Source organism: Protopterus annectens, chromosome 17.part0 (genome assembly GCF_019279795.1).
Source record: "Protopterus annectens isolate FY-2018-M chromosome 17.part0, PAN1.0, whole genome shotgun sequence".
NCBI lineage: Eukaryota > Metazoa > Chordata > Ceratodontiformes > Protopteridae > Protopterus > Protopterus annectens.
This window is the reverse complement of record NC_056751.1, coordinates 365,228,173-365,246,687: the sequence shown is the minus strand read 5'-3', so window position 1 is coordinate 365,246,687 and position 18,515 is coordinate 365,228,173. Positions and strand designations below refer to the sequence as shown.

The 18,515-nt window shown below is 43.0% G+C and overlaps 1 protein-coding gene and 1 long non-coding RNA gene across 5 annotated transcripts in view; one reads left to right on the top strand and one right to left on the bottom strand.

Annotated features, from left to right (window-relative positions):
- The window catches only part of PHRF1 (PHD and ring finger domains 1), a 1,670,136-nt gene that overhangs the window by 1,027,089 nt on the left and 624,532 nt on the right, over positions 1–18,515 (bottom strand). The gene's annotated exons all lie outside the window — the stretch shown is intronic.
- On the top strand, positions 1,842–3,392 carry LOC122791397. Its single transcript, XR_006363160.1, has 3 exons — positions 1,842–1,853; positions 2,579–2,583; positions 3,311–3,392. It is a non-coding gene; the product is annotated as an uncharacterized LOC122791397 (long non-coding RNA).

Genomic DNA, 18,515 nt, shown 5'->3' with positions numbered 1-18,515 from the left:
TTTTGATTCTGAGAAGTCTTGACGCTCCCAGTGAAAATGCTCCCTCAAAGTATGCAAGGTTTCTCCAAATGAATAATCCTCAGGAGGCGATGCAGATGGAATAGACTCCTCAGCATCAGAATCCTCATAGGGAGGTATAGATAATTCCTGATCAGAAGAGGAATCAGAAGAAATAGAAACCTGAAGATTCATAATCAGCGTCTTGCCTAGGCCTCTTATCTGGAGGGGGATGGGTACCCCTGATCAAGGTAATAAGGTCTTCAGCCATTTTGATCATCTGTTTTTTAGGCATAGAGGCCTGTGCACGTGGCTCATGCATCGTTTTTTTAGATTTAGAAGTTGCTTTTGTCTTTGGTTTTGCAGCTGTCGGTTTGATGTACAAATGTTGAAGTCTGAATACACCCTCAGAAGCCTGTGCCTGCTCAGCGGCTCCGGACCCATCCAAGGGAGATACACCCAATCGGTCCAATACCTTGAGTATCTTGCGGCATGCCGGACTCCACATGGGTGTGGGTAGAGGCCTGCGACTCGAAGGTAGCGGGTATCAGGGGCTGCAAAAGCACCTCACTGAGGACCGGCGACTGGCATAGGAGAAGCTTCGTCGGTTTTGGATCTCGACTGCCTTTCTCTAACCTTTTCTTTGCGTTTTTTATGTACTCCGTTAGTCGGATTGCTATCAGACGACATTTCTGGGTAGTTAAATCTGTTTCCAAAATACTTTGATGCAAAAATATACCGACGCTTAATAGTGCGTTGGTTAAATCTAGCACAAAACCGACAAGCCAGGCACGTTGTGATCAGGGCCTAGTCAAGGATTACAGTATAAATGGAAATCCTTATTAGGTATTTGCTTCCCACAAGTAATACAATTAACTTTTTCTGACATCGGTAAAAAGGAAGAAAAAAGTTTCCCTAACGGGGTACTTAGCTTTAGTGAAGACTTCGGGTCTGAAACTCAAACTCAAATATTTCAGTAGTCAGCCGACCGGCACTTGAGAAATGCTTTTGCTTTGGGCACCGCGCAGCAAGAAAGACTAAAGAAAATGGCATTGGCTGCATGTTTTATACCCCTGACGGACGACCTGACGTCATGGAAGAGAAGACCGCAAATGACGCAGGACCCAAGACTTTGGAATTCAGGCCGACTGAGGACAACCTGCCAGCAGATTACCCAAATGTAATGACTGCAATAGTGAAACACAAAGAACATCTTGATGGATTCCAGTGGCTCATAGACTGAACCCAAGAAGTCAGGATGGTTGAGACCACCTCCACCAAGAAACCGGTCAACAGTGGTTTACCCCAGGACTCTACAGTGGGTCTGCTGTTGTTTGGCATCTCCTTCTCAGAAGTCAAGGCTAACATTAGAGATCTCTGGCTCACCAAGTTCAAAGATGACTGTAAACTGGGAGCTATCACAGATTTCCGACCAACACGAAGGCACTAAACCAAGAAGCAGTCACTGCCAACCACTGAATAAAATAAAGTATAACATTTAGCACTTTACTTCTTTTTACTATGAAGAAAGTACAGTTTTGTACCTACCATAAATGTAGATGTTAGAGTGTAAACACTGCTGCAGTCATTACACTTGGATTATCCTGCCGTCAGGAGGTTCCCCAGTCGGCCTGAGTTCCAAAATCTTGGTCCGGCGTCGGTTGCTGTCGCCTCCTCCCTGACGTCAGTGCGACAGGGGTATAAAAAATGCAGCCGATGCCATTTTCTTTAGTTTTTCTTGCCCCAGATGTCGGGTGCCCCTAAATAGGTAGGCAATTTAAATTGCTAGTAAAGTACACATAAGAAAAGCAAACAACTTTCAGTTACCAGCAAATACTCCCCATAGGTAGTGGAGGGTAGAAGACATAGGTACGTACCAACAAGTAAGAGGGGGAGGAGGGAGGGTAACCCAAACTGCAGCAGTGTTTACACTCGAACATCTACATTTATGGTAGGTACAAAACTGTACTATGTTCATAGTGTTACACTGCTGCAGTCATTACACTTGGGTGGAATCCCAAAGCTGAGGTAGGGTGGCTGGTTCTATAAGGCATTATGGGTGGCTATAAGGGCCTGCAGCACAGCAGTGGCGAAGCCAGCTCTGGATATGGAGTATAAAGGCAAATGGTAATGCTCGGTAAAGGTATGCACAGAACTCCATGTTGCTGCTTCCAAAAAATCCTTGGTAGGTACTCCTCTGAGGTAGGCAGTTGAAGTGGCTGTTGCCCTGGTGGAGTGAGATCTAATGCTGCTAGGTACAGGTTTCTCATGGTGTGCATAGCAGAAATGTATACAATGTCCTATCCATTTTGAAACAGTTTTGAAATGGCTTTTCCTTGTGCTCCTGCAGCATATGCTACCAATAATGGCTCAGATTTTCTGAAAGCTTTGGTTTTGTCCAAGTAGAAGCGTAACTGCCGGTGAATGTCCAAAGAATGCAATAGTCTCTCTCCCCTTTATTCTGTGGTATTGGATAAAAAGTTGGCAAGTGAATAGTTTAGTTTAGAGCCACACTTCATACCAACTTTGGCATAAACATAGGGTTAGTTCTTAAAGACACCCTGTCCTGGTGGAAAATGAGGAAAGGTTCCACTGCTATTAGTGCCTGTAATTCTGAAATTCTTCGTGCTGATGTTATTGCCAGTAGCAGAGCAGTTTTCCAAGAGATATATTTTAATTCTGCTGTGTTAGCTGGCTCAAAAGGAGGTAAAGTTAATTTTTCCAAAACAAAGTTGAGGTCTCAAGTTGGAGTAGGTGCTCTACGGGGCGGTCATATGTTTTTAGCCCCTCTAAGGTACTGTTTTAGCAAAGGATTAGAGAAAATTGGTGGATCTGTGTTACAATGAGCAGAAATGGCAGAGGCGTGGATCTTGATGGATGAAAAGGAGAGGCCCTTGTCCAGCATCTCAGTTAAATATTGTAGTATCTGAGGAATGTTTGGGACAAGAGGGTCAAGGCTGTGAGCCTGGTTCCAGGCAGAGAATCTCTTCCATTTATCTGAATAGGCTTTCCTGGTACTAGGCCTTCTGGCCTCCAGAATGACATCGATAACAGCTTTGGAGAGAGGCATTGCTTGCTTAACTAAGGAATTTTCCATGCAGCTAGGTTTAAGGTCTTTAGCTGGCTGTGAAGTATATGATTGTTGTGCTGAGTCAGCAGATGTGGGATTTGAGGCAAAATCCAAGGTGGTTCTTGTGCTAATTTCTTTAAGATTGGGTACCAGTGCTGGCGTGGCCAGTCTGGTGCAATCAGGATCATCTTTGGCTCTTCATGCCTGGCTTTTATGAGTACCTTTGGAAAGAGAGGTAGAGAGCGTATACTTGTAGGTCTTTCCAGCTGAATGAGAGGGCATCCACTTTCCATGCTTGTGGATGGTAACTCCTTGTGCAGAATTTCTGTAGATGGTTATTCATTGGGGATGCAAACAGATCTATGTCCGGGCTCCACCATTTCTGTGTTATCATTCTGAATATTTGTGGATTCAATTCCCATTTGTTGGGATCCCTGATGTTTCTGCTTAAGTAGTCTGCCAGTGTGTTTTTCTCAACTGGCAGGAACTGTGCTTGCAGATGAACTTGGTAGTGTAGAGCTGTGTTCCACAAGGTCATGGCTTGTCTGCAGAGGGGGTAGGAGTGTGTGCCCCCTTGCTTATGTACCACATAACTGTGGTGTTGTCTGTCATTAGTAATAGTTGTCCTGGATGCAGCAGGTCCTTGATAGCTGTAAGGGGATTTTGTACAGCTAGCATCTCTTTTTGATTGATGTGAAGATGCCTTTGTTCTGCGGGCCATTCGCCCTGAATACATTTTCCTGCCATGTGTGCTCCCCAGGGGTAATCCGATGCATCTGTTGTCAGTGTTTGCCTGGCTGTGGGTTGAGTGAAAGGCTGTCCCTTGTTGAGGTGACAAGCTTGAGCCCACCATCAAAACTCCTGTTGAAGGCACGGAATTAGTGGTATAACTGCTTTCAAACTTTGACAGTGTTGAGACCAGACACACTTTAGGTATCACTGCAGTTTCCTCATATGCAGTCTGGCATATGGAATTAATAGTATGCAAGATGCCATGTAGCCCAAGGCCTGCAGAATATTTCTTGCAGGGAGTCGGGTCTTTGTTGCCATCAATTAAAAGTACTGAGCCAGTTGTCCTTGCTTGTCTGGCGTGAGATAAGCCATCTTGGCAGTTGTGTTCAAGCTGGCACCCAGGAATATTATCACTTGTGAGGGCACTAGTTTTGATTTCTTTTCGTTTACTGTGTGCCCTAGGCAACTTAACTTTTTTACGAATGCCAGATGCTTTAGAAGAATGCCCTTGCTCTCTGCTTGAATCAGGCAGTCGTCCAGGTACGGATAAATATGAATTCCTTTCTGTCTGCAAAATGCAATTACTGGTGCCAGGCACTTTGTGAAGACCCTGAGCGCAGTAGATAAGCCAAAGGGCAGTGCATAGAATTGGTAATGCATTGAACCAGCTATGTATCTGAGGTATCTCTTCTGCAGTTTTGTCTGATAGGGACATGCAGGTATGCCTCCTTGAGGTCCAAGGTCAAGAGCCAAGGTTTCTTGCCCAGCATGGGAAGAAGCTGCTGTAGTGTCAACATTTTGAATTTCGGAACATCTAGATAAGTGTTTAGAGAAGAAAGATCCAGAATGGGTCTCCAGGCTTTGTCCTTTCTGGGAACCAGAAAGAGTCTTGAGTAAAATCCTTGCCCTTGCTCCTGTAGTGGTACCTTTTGAATAGCTCTCATGTCCATGAGTGCTGTAATTTGTTTTTGAGCCTCTGCCCATTGATTTGGTGGCAGATTTGGCATTCCGTTTAACCTTGGCAGAGTGTAAAAGTGGAAACTGTAACCCTGAGATACAATGTTGAGAACCCATTTGTCTTTGGTGATCCAATGCCAATTGTGATAGAAAAGTGCCAGTTTTCCTCCTAAGGGGGTTGCCAAGAGAGGGCTGTTTGGCAGCTGTAGTGGGAAATCATTGAGGCTGCTTTTTATATGGTTGGGGCCTGTCTTCCCCTTCCTTCTAGCCTGCTGCATCCCATTGTCGAGGCCTGTAAGGACCTTGTGGTTGACCTCTACCTCTTGGGACGTCTGTATCTGCCCCTTTGAGGTCTGTCTGTAACTGGCAAGGACCAATTCTTTGTTGGCCAATTTCTGCTAAATCGAGGAGGCTGAACCTGTAAGAAATCCTTCACCGTTTGCATAAATTTTGCCTTATCCTCCATCTTCTTTAATACCTCTTCTGCTTTAACTCCAAACAACACATCCCGCTGCAAAGGTGCATCCAATAATTTTGCTTTAACATGATCTGGTAACGTATGTTCTTTTAACCAAGCATGCCTTCTAATGACAGAGCCTGTAACTGCTGCTCTACAGGAGGCCTCAAGAATCAAAACCACATTGCAAAGTATGTTTTCCCACTTGTTCAGCTGCATGCAATAAATCATGCATTTCTTTAAAATTACGAGGATCTGAATCTGGAAGCATTTTTTGTTTCAACTGAATCAAAAATTGCTGATATTTTAGCATGTGAAACTGGCAATTTAAGGCTCTTATTGCTAAGTTGCAGACGTATATACTTTCTTTCCCCATCTGTCTAATGCTCTGGAATCTCTGTCAAAGGGAACTGTTTTTTTTGCTGATGAGGCCTTAATCCCTTTGGTTCCCTGAGAAATAGTTTCAGGGTCAGCAACAGGGCTTTTATACAGAAATTTGTGTGAGTCAGGGACTCTGTAATATATGTCAGGTTTAACTGGGGCTGGAGGTAAGGAGTCAGGATTTAAGCTGGATTCAGTATACACATCATCCACAATATCTAACACTGGTGGAATAGCAAGGGGTCTGTGCAGAGGTAATAAAAGGAAGTCTCTGAGCCTTTTCTTGGATGAGTAATCCTGGCCTTCCCAATGGAAATGCTCCCTCATGGTACGTAAGGTTTCCCCAAAGGAGTAGTCCTCAGGTGGAGAGGCTGATGGAATTGATTCCTCAGCATCAGAATCCTCATAAGGGGGTAAGGAATACCCTAGGTCTGAGGATGAATCTGAAGAAATGGACACCTGGTTGGATGAGTCATAGTCTGCATCCTGTCTGGGCCTTTTATCAGGAGGGGGATGGGACCCCCTGATCAGGGTGATAAGGTCTTCGGCCATTCTGAGCATTTGTTTCTTAGGCATGGAGGCCTGTCCTGGAGAATGCTTTGTTTCTTTGTTTTTAAGGGAGGCTTAGACTTGGCAGAGGGTTTAATGCGTAACTGAGTAGGTCTGAAAACACCCTCTGAAGCTGTGGATTGCTCAGCTACTTCGGTTCCCCTTGAAGGGTTAGTTTCGGTAGGCTGAAAAACTTGTGCATCCGAAGGCCCAGCCAGCTCCATGTGGGAGTCAGAGGTGGCCTGTGGTTCTGCAGAAGTGGTCGTCAGGGGCTGTGAAGGCGCCTCGCTGAAAACCAGAGAACAGGCGACCAGCCAAGAAGAGGCCTCATTGTCAGTTTTGGGCCTCAGATGCCTGTCCTTGCCTTTGCGCTTTTTATGTATTCTGGTAGTCGGACGTTTCGACGGCATGGTGTAATTGAATTTTCTGCCAAAATAATGTCGGGCAAAATCAAATAGATGTTTAATAGTGCGCTTGTTAAACCTAGCACAAAACCGACAACCAGTGACGTCGTGGTCTGGGCCTAGGCATGGGATACAATAGGAATGGAAATCCTTATGAGGTATTTGTTTCTCACAAGAAATACAGTTATTAACTTTTACTGACATCGGTCTGAGGCAAAAAAAAAAGTTTCCCCAACGGGGTACTTAGCTTTGTAGAAGACTTTGGTTCTGGATTCGGAATGAAAATCTCAGGAGTCGGCCGACTGGCACTTGTGAACTGCTTTTGCTTCGGTCATCGCGCGGCAAGAAAGACTGAAGAAAATGGAGTCGGCTGCATCTTTTATACCCCTGTCGCACTGACGTCAGGGAGGAGGTGACAGCAACGGACGCTGGACCAAGACTTTGGAACTCAGGCCGACTGGGGAACCGCCTGACGGCAGGATAACCCAAGTGTAATGACTGCAGCAGTGTAACACGATGAACGTCTTCTTCACAATGTTTTAAGAGTAAAGACGAATGCACTAAACATTCCAGTTTATTTTTATTCAGTGGTTGGCAGTGACTGCTTCTTGTTTTAGTGCCTTTGTTGGTCGGAAGTTTGTTACATATTTGTTTTTTTAACTATTTTAGATTCCTCAAGACACAAACATCTTGCAAGTGGGTTTAACTCGCACAAATAACTTGTGCCAAAGCCATGGCCTAAAACTCAATGCCAAAACATGCATTATAATGCCCTTTCGGAAACGGTCAACCTAAGTTAATTACTCCACTGAAAAAACACTGTTAAAAGTTGATCTAGTAGTAATGGATCTGGGAACATGTGCAGAGAGCAATGTGGCCTTTGACCAACATGTAGCTAAGATAATTATAAAATCATTCTGTGTCACCCAACTTATAGGTAAGGGTACGGTATCCAGGTCCAAGGAAACTATAGTACCACTCTACTTGGTCCTCATCAGCTCTATCATTGAATACAATGCTCTCAGTACCAGATCTCTAACCAGACACTTGCAAAAGCTGGAACACCCACAAAGTTTTCTCACCAGGAGAATTCATGGCATGAATATGCTTGTCCTACACTGACCACTTAAAGGCTCTGTTCTCTGTATTCAGTTTCCTACAGGGTAGCTTTGCCTGGTTTACAGGGCTTCCTAAGACACAGCCCTGATGGATCTGTTGCACATGCACAAAACAAACAGCATTAGAAACAGTAGATCCAGAGGTATGAGCTTCACTTGTGACAAACACAATGTGCTGGAGAGATGTGCCATCTCAAAGAATCACAATAAAGAAAGCACTGAAACGAAGTCCAAAGGAATCCAAACAACAAAAAGTTGAGTTAAAACACAAAGCTTTCAGGTTAGAAAAAGAATCCCCATACCATGGAACAGGCTACCTATCCATGTAAAACACAGTTCATCCCTGACCCTATTCAAACAAAACCTTGACAACTGGTAGAAATTGTATATTTACCCTTGGTCTGGCTCCTATGTCAATTATGGACAGAGGCTGGCAACAAGAGAGGTATTATCCTAATTAACAGGCCCAATAAATCCTTAGCTACCTGCCTACTAATATGCCCCCATGATACCTGGGACACCCAAATGGTTTGGGGTGAGTTACTAGGGTTATAAGGGCCTAGTGGTAGTTAGCCTAATAACAACCCATGAACTTATAAACCCATAACATCCCCACAGACTTCCCTTCTGTCCTCCCTGCCATTTTTTTTCTAATGTTAAATTTACCCAAAGCTTACTTACCTCTTCCTTTCCTGTAGTAGGCTCACACTTGGATGGGCAACTTTGGTCATCCCTAAACATGAAGGAAAGCTGTTTTGACATCACAATTCTTCTCCATCCCCAATACCTCACCAGTAAGTTTCTCAAAGACTTAAATAAAAACCTTGTCCTTTTTCCTGTTCTGGTACTGGTTGAATAGCCCCCATATCCATGAGGGACGTAACTTGTTTCTGAGCCCCTGCCCGTTGATTTTGTGGCAGATCTGGCCAACCGTTTGGAATTCGCAAGGTATGGAAAGGAAATCTGTACCCCTGGGATACTATGTTTAATACCCACTTGTCCTGGGTTATTAACTGCCAAGTTTGAGCATGAAGTGCTAATTTTCCCCCCAAGGGGGCTGCCAAAATATAAGTGCTTGGTGATGGTACAGGGAAAGTAATTCAGACTGCTTACTGTAGGGGTTGTGCTTTGTTTCCACGAGATTTGGAGGTAGAGGCACCCCACTGCTTTGACCTGTAAGAACCCTGTGATTGGTATCGAGAGCCTTTTGAGCGCCTGGATTTGCCTTGAGAGGCTCTGTCGGACACAGGAAAGGACCAATGTTTAGTAGGCCAGTGTCTACTGAATCTGGGTGGCTGCACTTGTAAAAAATCTTTTACAGTTTGCCTAGATTTAGCTTTGTCTTCCATTTTCTTTAAAACCCTCTTCTGCCTTATTACCAAACAGAGTATATCATGCTGTAAAGGTGCATCCAACAATTTAGCTTTAACATGATCAGGCAGATTTTGCTCCTTGAGCCAGGCATGCCTTCTAATCACAGATCCAGTAACTGTGACCCTGCAAGAGGCCTCCAAGGAATCAAAACCACATTGTAAGCTTTCCAACCTGTTCTGCTGCATGCAATAATTCCTGTAATTCTTCATTTTCCGCACATTCAGAAATCAACATCATTTTCTGTTTCAATAATCCCATGACATGCTGTTGATATTTAAGCATATGAAAACTGGCAGTTTAAGGCTCTAATTGCCAAGGTTGCAGACGTATAAACCTTCTATCCCCATCTATCCAGCACCCTGGAATCTCTATCGTAGGGGGTAGTATTCTTGGCTCTAGTGGCCTTTACACCTCTGGGACCCTCTGAGACAGTTTCAGGATCAGCAGCAGGATATCGGAATAAAAATTTGTGGGAGTCAGGAACTCTGTAATATCTGTCTGGCTTACTAGGGGCTGGAGGTAAGGAATTAAGAGCCATGCTTGATTCCAAAAACACATCATCAACAATGTCTAATACAGGAGGTATAGCCAAAGGCCTATGCTGAGGAAGAAGGAAATCCCTAAGCCTCTTTTTTGATTATGAGAAATCCTGACTCTTCCCAATGAAAATGTTCCCTTAAAGTATGCAAGGTTTCTCCAAAAGAATAATCCTCAGGAGGAGATGCAGATGGGATGGATTCTTCTGCGTCTGAATCCTCATAGGACAGTATAGAAAATTCCTGATCAGAAGAAATAGAAACCTGATCTGAAGATTCATAATCAGTGTCCTGCCTAGGCCTCATCGGGGGGGGGGGGGGGGGTAGGGTTGAGAACCCCTGATCAAGGTAATTAAGTCCTCAGCCATTTTGATCATCTGTTTTTTAGGTACAGGGGCCTGAGCACGTGGTTCATCCGTCGGTTTCTTAGACATAGAAACTCCAAAAAAAGTGGTCACCAACAAACTAGTACATTCGACTGAAACTGTAGTCCAAAACGGAAAAAGCTTTAATGAAAGTCCATGGAAAAACTCTAAACCAAAGTCGAGTAACAATAAATATTTTGGTAAAACTGTAGCAAAACAAGCAGACAAGCAGTGAACATACAAATAATCACAAAAAAGACCTCAGAAGACCAGGAAGACTGTGACCAGTTATCAGATATCACTCCGGAATCGGAATTCAAAAATAGTGGTATATTCAAGGTCCAATAATGAATATGTTAGTAACAAAGTGGATTTACCAAAAATAACGTGTCCAAAGAAAAAAGCCAATATTTAAAAGTCCAAAGTTGCTTTAATAATCCACAGCCAGTATTCAAAAACGAGCGCTTTCGCCTGGCGCATCCCAGGCTTTATCAAGTTATAATATGCTGTGTGGCCATCCCCTTTATTTATACCATAGGATAATACATATGAACAAGTATCTAGGAATGAAGTCAATGTAGCATATGCCAAGATTAATTATCTGATGAAAGATCATTTACTACAAGGATGTATTAATGAGAGGTTTTTCAATTTCTTACATGTTTCTAACCCTAAAATTCCGATCATATTCGGAATTCCGAAAGTTCACAAAGGGTTAGAACCCCTCAAATTTCGTCCGGTGGTATCAGGGGCAGGTGGCATCACGGAGCCTTTGAGTAAATTTGTGGAACACAGTTTAAAAAGCTTTGTCTCTTCACTGCCCCATATTTGTAAGGATTCTTGGGAATTTTTAGCCAGCATTCCCATGGATAGTTATCATCCTGATCTTTTAATGATAACTATTGACGTTACCGAATTGTTCCCCAGTATACCTCACAGTATTGGTATCGAGTGGTTTACGGAGATTCTGGTCACTGAATCAGGGTTTAATAGCAACATGGTCAATTTAATAGTTGAATTTATGGAAATTATTTTGAATAATAATTATATTTTTTTCAGTGGGGAATTTTTTAGGCAGTGCAAGGGGGTGGCCATGGGTGCTCCATGTGCCTCCTCCTATGCTAACATTGTATTGCATAAATGGGAGTCTATGGTCATTCATGCATCTGACTGGAAGAACAATATTATTTTTTATAAGCGCTACCTGGATGACATTTGTCTATTATGGCAAGGTCCTAAAGACAGTTTCCTGGAGTTTTACAATTATATCAGTTCTTCCACCAATTTTTTAGCTTTTACTTACAAACTCAGTGAGCACTCCCTCCATTACCTGGATGTGGCACTTGTGAAGGACAGGAGCAATAATACATTTACATCCCAGATTTTCAGAAAGGAAACATTTTCGAATGCATTTTTGCATTTCGACAGTTTCCATCCACATTATACTAAAAGAGGAATAGTCAGAGGACAGATGATACGTGCCTCAAGGATGTGTAGTAACTTGAATTTATTTTTGAATGAAATTTTGTACATAGCTACCTTATTTGAAGAGAGAGGGTATCCTGATTGGTTGATCAATGCATGTGTGGCTGAAATTAAAGCAAAAAGAGATTCGCATTATCCCCCACTCCTAGGACATGGTCTTCCGTTACCTAGTAATAATAAACAGGGGCATACAGATACCTCTAGAGGTTTTGTATACACTTTTTCTGAGGATTCAGAACGTATTGAAAATACAATGAATATGTTCTGGCCCATACTAACGTCTCAAGATGACATTAAATCTTTTTTACCAGACAAAATACAATCAGAAAACGTGATACGAACTTAAAAGATATGTTTGAGCAAGTTGGACACAATCATTGTATTGCCAACAGCACCAATACACTTAGAAAGAATGGTTCCTATAAATGTGGGGCATGCAACCAATGCCCTTTCCTCTTGAATGATGACCACGTCTTTATTCCATCTAGAAACCGTATGTTGAGATCACGGGAACATTTTAATTGTAATTCATTCGGGGTGGTGTATCTGGGTATATGTGTTGAGTGTTTTGCATTTTATGTGGGAAAAACAACTAGGACCATTAGAAAAAGAATATACGAACACACATATGATATTGAAAAGAAAAAAGAGAGTAATGCTTTTTTCAAGCACTCTTTAAAGTGTAGTAACATGGTGATTAAATTTTTCATTCTTGAAAGGGTCAGTCATGACCCTAGAGGGGGAGACTGGGAGAATTTTCTTGAACATTGTGAACTTATGTGGCAACTAGTTTTAGACGCCACAAGATTCCCTGGACTGAACGATAGTGTTAGTCTTAAAAGTGTACTCAAAATTAGAAGTAATAAATTATGATGGGGCAGTTATTTATTGTATCATCTAGTACTCTTGTTACCATCTTTTGGGCTTTGATTGGAAGTAGTGTGGTTTTCAGGGCTATTCACTCTTTTAGGTATTTGTTTTGTATAAGGGGTGACTCAGTATCTTCATGCTGGTATTTAGGCTTTAAATGAGGTTGTTGTTTAATTTATAACATAACAAATATTGCTATCGCATTTCTATAACATTATATAGTAGGGTGTCCGATAATGGTCAACAAACACTCTAGTTCTCAGAGTTTTTTAATGCTAACACAGCATTTATGTTTGAGGCGTTTTACGCAAAGGTTCAAGTATGTGTAGCTATTTTTAACGTATGTTGGCATTATTGCTAACTTAATTGTTACACAGTGTGTATTAGTCATTTTATTTATTCTATTTTATGCACTTTTTAATTATGGTGTAGGTATATTTATTTTAAAACAGTCATTTTTTTGATTAATTGATGTATTAAATTGTTAATTAATTAATTGGATGGCCTATCCTATGGTATAAATAAAGGGGATGGCCACACAGCATATTATAACTTGATAAAGCCTGGGATGCGCCAGGCGAAAGCGCTCGTTTTTGAATACTGGCTGTGGATTATTAAAGCAACTTTGGACTTTTAAATATTGGCTTTTTTCTTTGGACACGTTATTTTTGGTAAATCCACTTTGTTACTAACATATTCATTATTGGACCTTGAATATACCACTATTTTTGAATTCCGATTCCGGAGTGGTATCTGATAACTGGTCACAGTCTTCCTGGTCTTCTGAGGTCTTTTTTGTGGTTATTTGCTTGTGTCGCTTCCTTTCAACATACAAATAATATCCAAGGAAACTAAGTGCTTTCACCTGTACAGGTGAAAGCGCTTAGTTTCCTTGGATATTATTGGTATGTTCACTGCTTGTCTTGCGACAGTTTTACCAAAATATTTATTGTTACTCGACTTTGGTTTAGGGTTTTTCCATGGACTTTCATTAAAGCTTTTTCCGTTTTGGACTACAGTTTCGGTCGAATTCACTAGTTTCTTAGACATAGAAGCTGTTTTAGCTTTTGTTTTTAAAGCTGGCGCCGGTTTTATATAGAAATGTTGAGGCCTAAAATCACCCTCAGAAGCCGGTGCCTGCTCAGCGGCTCCGGACCCATCCGAGGGAGAGACATCCGCGGGAACAATACTCTGAGAATCTCGAGGCATACCGGACTCCACATGGGTCTCGGTAGAGGCCTGCGACTCAAAAGTAGCGGGTATCAGGGGCTGCGAAAGCACATCAGTGAGTACCGGCAAACCGGCAACTGGTTTAGGAAAAGCTTAGTTGTCGGTTTTGGACCTCAGCGGTCTGTCTCTGTCCTTTTCTTTGCGCTTTTTGTGAACTCCAGTAGTTGGATTGCTATCTGACAACACTTCAGGGTAATTAAATCTGGATCCAAAATATTCTGAAGCAAAGATATAGAGATGCTTAATAATGCGTTGGATAAATCTAGCCCAAAACTGACAGCATGGCATGTTATGATCTGGGTCTAGGCAAGGAATACAATACAACTGAAAATCGTTATGAGGTATTTGCTTCCCACAAGTAATACAATTATTAATTTTTACTGACATCGGTAAGTTTCTCCAACAGGGTGCTTAGTGTTAATTGAAGACTTTGGTTCTGAAACTCGAATGCGAAAATTTCAGGAGTCGGCCGACCGGCACTTGCGAACTGCTTCTGCTTCGGGCACCGCACGGCAAGAAAGACTGAAAAAAATGGCGTCAGCTGCATGTCTTATACCCCTTATGACCTGACGTCATGGAAGAGGAGACCGCAACCGATGCAGGACCCAAGACTTTGATATTCAGGCAGACTGAGGGCAACCTGCCAGCCGATTACCCAAATGTAATGACTGCAACAGTGAAACACGAAGAACATCTAATATATTTTTTCAGCTGAAGGACAGAACATCCACTTCCCAAGCTTGTGGGGAACCCTTGTGCAGAATTAGTCCACTGCGTAGTTCTGGGGGAGGCAAACGGGTCTATATCTAGGCTCCCCTATTTATCAACATGTTGAAAGTATTTGGTTCCAGTTTCCACTCGTGTGGGTCCATGAGATTTCTGCTTAGTCTGCCAGTGTATTTAGTTTTCCTGGCAGGAATTGAGCCTGTAGATGCACTTGGTAGCCCAAGGCGGTGTTCCACAAAGCCATGGCTAGCCTGCAGAGGGGGTAGGAATGGGTACCCCCCCTGTTTGTTTATGTACCACATAACAGTGGCGTTGTGAGTCTTTACCATTAATTGTCCTGGAAGAATGTATTCCTTGAAGGCTGTCAGCATTCTGTGCAGCTAACATTTCTTTTTGACTGATATGCAGGTGCACATGACTTTGGTTCAATTTGCCCTGAATGCACTTCCCTACCAAGTGAGCATAGTCTGCTTCGTCTGTTAGGGTTTGGGCGGCAGGGTGTAGAATGAATGGTAGTCCCTTGTTTTGGAAGCAGGCCTCTGCCCACCAAAGAAATTCTAACTGTAGGCAAGGTATGATAGGAATCATTGCTTCTAGATCCTGAGAATGTTGACACCATAGGCTTTTAGATACCATTGTAGATTCCTCCTATGCAGTCTTGCATATGGAATTAGTAGAATGCATGTGGCCATGAACCCCAAGTCTTGCAGTATTTGCCTTGCAGATAGCATGGTTTTTGTGGCCACTAGTTTGAAGTAAGTTGTCAAATGAATGTTTCTCTGGTGTGAGGAAAGCCATCTGGGAAATTGTGTTCAAGCTTGCTCCCAGGAATATAATTTGTTGACAGGGTACCCGTTGCGATTTATTTTCGTTTACGGTCTACCCCAGACAAGTTAGCACCTTTTGTACAAATGCCAGATGACTGAAAAGTATGTACTGGCTTTCTACCTAAATTAGACAATCATCCAGGTATGGATATATGTGAATATTTCTTTGCCTGCAAAAAGCAATGACTGGAACTAGACACTTTGTGAATACCCTGGGTACAGTAGATAAGCCAAAGGCCAGTGCAGAGAACCGATGCGTATGTATCTTCTGCAAGATTCCCTGATTGGAATGTGCAGGTAGGCTTCCTTTAAATTGAGGGTGCCAACCAGGCATCTTTGCCTATCATGGGAAGCAACTGGTGAAGAGTTAGCATCTTGAATTTTGGAATCACCGAAAAGGTGTTTAGGATGGAAAGGTCCAGGATAGGACGCAATGAGTTGTCTATTCTGGGTACCAGGAAAAGTCTAGAGTAGAAACCTCGTCCCTTTTCCTCTTCTAGTACAGTCTGAATTGCCTTTAATCTTGAGAGAGAGCGCGTACTTGCTTTTGAGCCTCTGCCCACTGATTTGAGGGTAGATCTGGCCAATCATTTGAGGTTGGTAAAGTACAGTTTTGTACCTACCATAAATGTAGATGTCCGATAGACATGCAACTGCAGTCATAACATGTGGGTTGTCCTGCCTCAGGCAGCCCTCGGTCGGCCGGATTCCAAAGTCTGGGTCCGACGTTGGCTGATGTCGCATTTCTCTCCGTCAGAGCGGCTGGAGTACATAAGCATCAGCCGATGCCATTTTCTTCAGTGTTTCTTGCCCCAGATGCCAGGTGCCCTCCAAGGAAGGCTGTAATCAAATTGGAAGACAAAAACAGGATTCCAAACAAATAAATGAGCAATAAAACAAATACACCATAACAGATATCCCCAGCTAAGAGTAACAGGGATAGGAGTGGACCCTAGGCATAGAGGGGTATGGAGGAGGAAAATCCGACTGCAGTTGCATGTCTATCGGACATCTACATTTATGGTAGGTACAAAACTGTACTATGTCCTTCAAGAATGCAACTGCAGTCATAACATGTGGGTAGAATACCATAGCTTAGCTGGGGGAGGAGGTATGCACTAGGAAAGAAATGGTGTGGCAATCAAACCCTGAAGGACTGCCGAAGCAAAGCCTGCTCTGGATCTGGAATATAGAGGGAGATTGTAGTGTTTGGAGAATGTATGCACGGAGCTCCATGTAGCAGCTTCTAGAATGTCCTTGGTAGGCACCCCTCTTAAAAATGCTGTAGAGGTGGCTGTAGCTCTGGTGGAATGTGGTCTGACATTGGCTGGAACAGTCTTTCCATGAAAGAAATAACAGAATCTGATGCAATGTCCAATCCATTTAGAAATAGTCTGTTTTGAAATTGCTTTTCCTTGGACTGCAGGGGCGTAAGCTACAAAAAATTGTTCAGACTTCCTACTGGTCTTGGTTCTGCCCAGGTAGTATCGAAGTTGTCTGTGAATGTCCAAGGTATGCAAAAGTCTTTCCCCCTTATTCTCAGGATTGGGGAAGAAAGCAGGCAGATGAATGGCTTGATTTAGAGAAACCCTAGATACCACCTTTGGCATAAAAGTAGGGTTGGTCCTTAATGAAACCCTGTCTCTGTGGAAAATAATAAAGGGTGGTATTGCCATTAGGGCCTGTAGCTCCGAAACCCTTCTTGCTGAGGTAATTGCCAACAGGAAAGCTGTCTTCCATGAGAGAAATTGCAAGTCAACTGAAGCTGCTGGCTCAAAAGGAGGTAGAGTCAGTTTTTCTAAGACAAAATTGAGGTCCCAGGCTGGCACTGGGGCCTTTCTTGGTGGCTTAATGTTCTTGATTCCCTGAGGAATTGTCTTAGTAAGGGTGAGAGAAAACAGGAGGATCAGTGTTGTATCTAGCTGAAATAGCAGATGCATGTATCTTTATGGAAGAATATGAGAGGCCGTTCTTTAACATATCTGCCAAATATTCCAAGATAAGTGGGATGTTCAGCAATGATGCATCATGTCCCTTGCTGGTATTCCAATTGCTGAATCTTTTCCACTTTGCTAAGTAAACCTTTCTGGTGGATGGTCTTCGAGCTTCTGTTAGTATCCGCTGAACTTCCTTGGAGAGAGATAAGCTGAAGTTATTTATGGGATCTCCCAGGCTGTTAGCTGCAGTGTCTGAAGGTTTGGATGCAGTGTTTCGAAATTGTGTTGAGTCAAAAGTAGAGGCCACTGAGGGAGGGCCCACCTCCTGGTGTGACATATGCTCCGTAGTAGTGGGTACCAGTGTTGTCTTGGCCAATCCGGAGCTATTATGATTCCCTTGGGCTTCTCTGCTTTGATCTTTAGTAATACTGAGGTCATCAGTGGCAGAGGTGGGAATGCATAGATTGCTAGGGAGTTCCAGTTGAATGAGAGGGCATCTATTTTCCAAGCTTTTGGATGGTATGTCCTTGTGCAAAATTTTGGTAGAAGATGGTTGAGGTGAGAGGCAAATAGGTCCACTTCTGGCTTGCCCCATGTCGAAGTGAGTTGTCTTAAGGCCTTCGGATGTAACCTCCACTCGTGTGGATCTGTGAAATTCCTGCTTAGGCTGTCCGCCAACACATTGTCTTTTCCTGGAACAAACTGGGATTGTAACTGGATGTTTAGGCTCAGTGATTTCTCCCAAAGCTGCATTGTCAGTCTGCAAAGGGGGTAAGAGTGGGTGCCCCCCTGCTTGTTTATGTACCACATCACAGTGGTGTTCTCTGTCCGTATCATTAAATGGCGTTGTTGGAGTTGGTGTTGAAAAGCCTCGATGGCATGCATTACTGCCAGCATTTCCTTTTGGTTTATATGCAGATGTGTTTCCTTTGGAGACCATTGTCCTTGTATACACCTGCCTTCCATGTGCGCCCCCCATCCAAGGTCTGAAGCGTCTGTAGTCATGGTCTGTGTTATCTGTGGTTTTTTGAATGACATACCTGTGTTTTCCTGGCTCACCGAGGCCCACCATAGGAATTCCTTTTGTAGGCATGGAATGAGTGGTATGATTGTCTCCAAGTTGTTGCTGTGTTGAGACCAAATGCTTTTTAGGTACCATTGAAGCTTTCTCATGTGTAGTTTTGCTAATGGAACCAGTAGAATGCAGGATGCCATGTAACCCAGGGCCTGTAGGAATCTCCTTGCAGTCATCTGGGTGAGTTTTGCTAAACCTTTGAAGTAATGAGTTAACTTCTCTTGCTTGTCTTCTGTCAGGTAAGCCATCTGAGAGGCTGTGTCTAGTTTGGCTCCTAAGAAGATTATTTGCTGGGATGGCTGCAGTCTTGACTTTTGGAAGTTGACTGTGTATCCCAGAGCTTGAAGTAATCGTATGACATAATCCAGGTTTTTTGTCATCAATTTGTCGTCCGCTTGTATGAGGCAGTCGTCCAGGTACGGGTA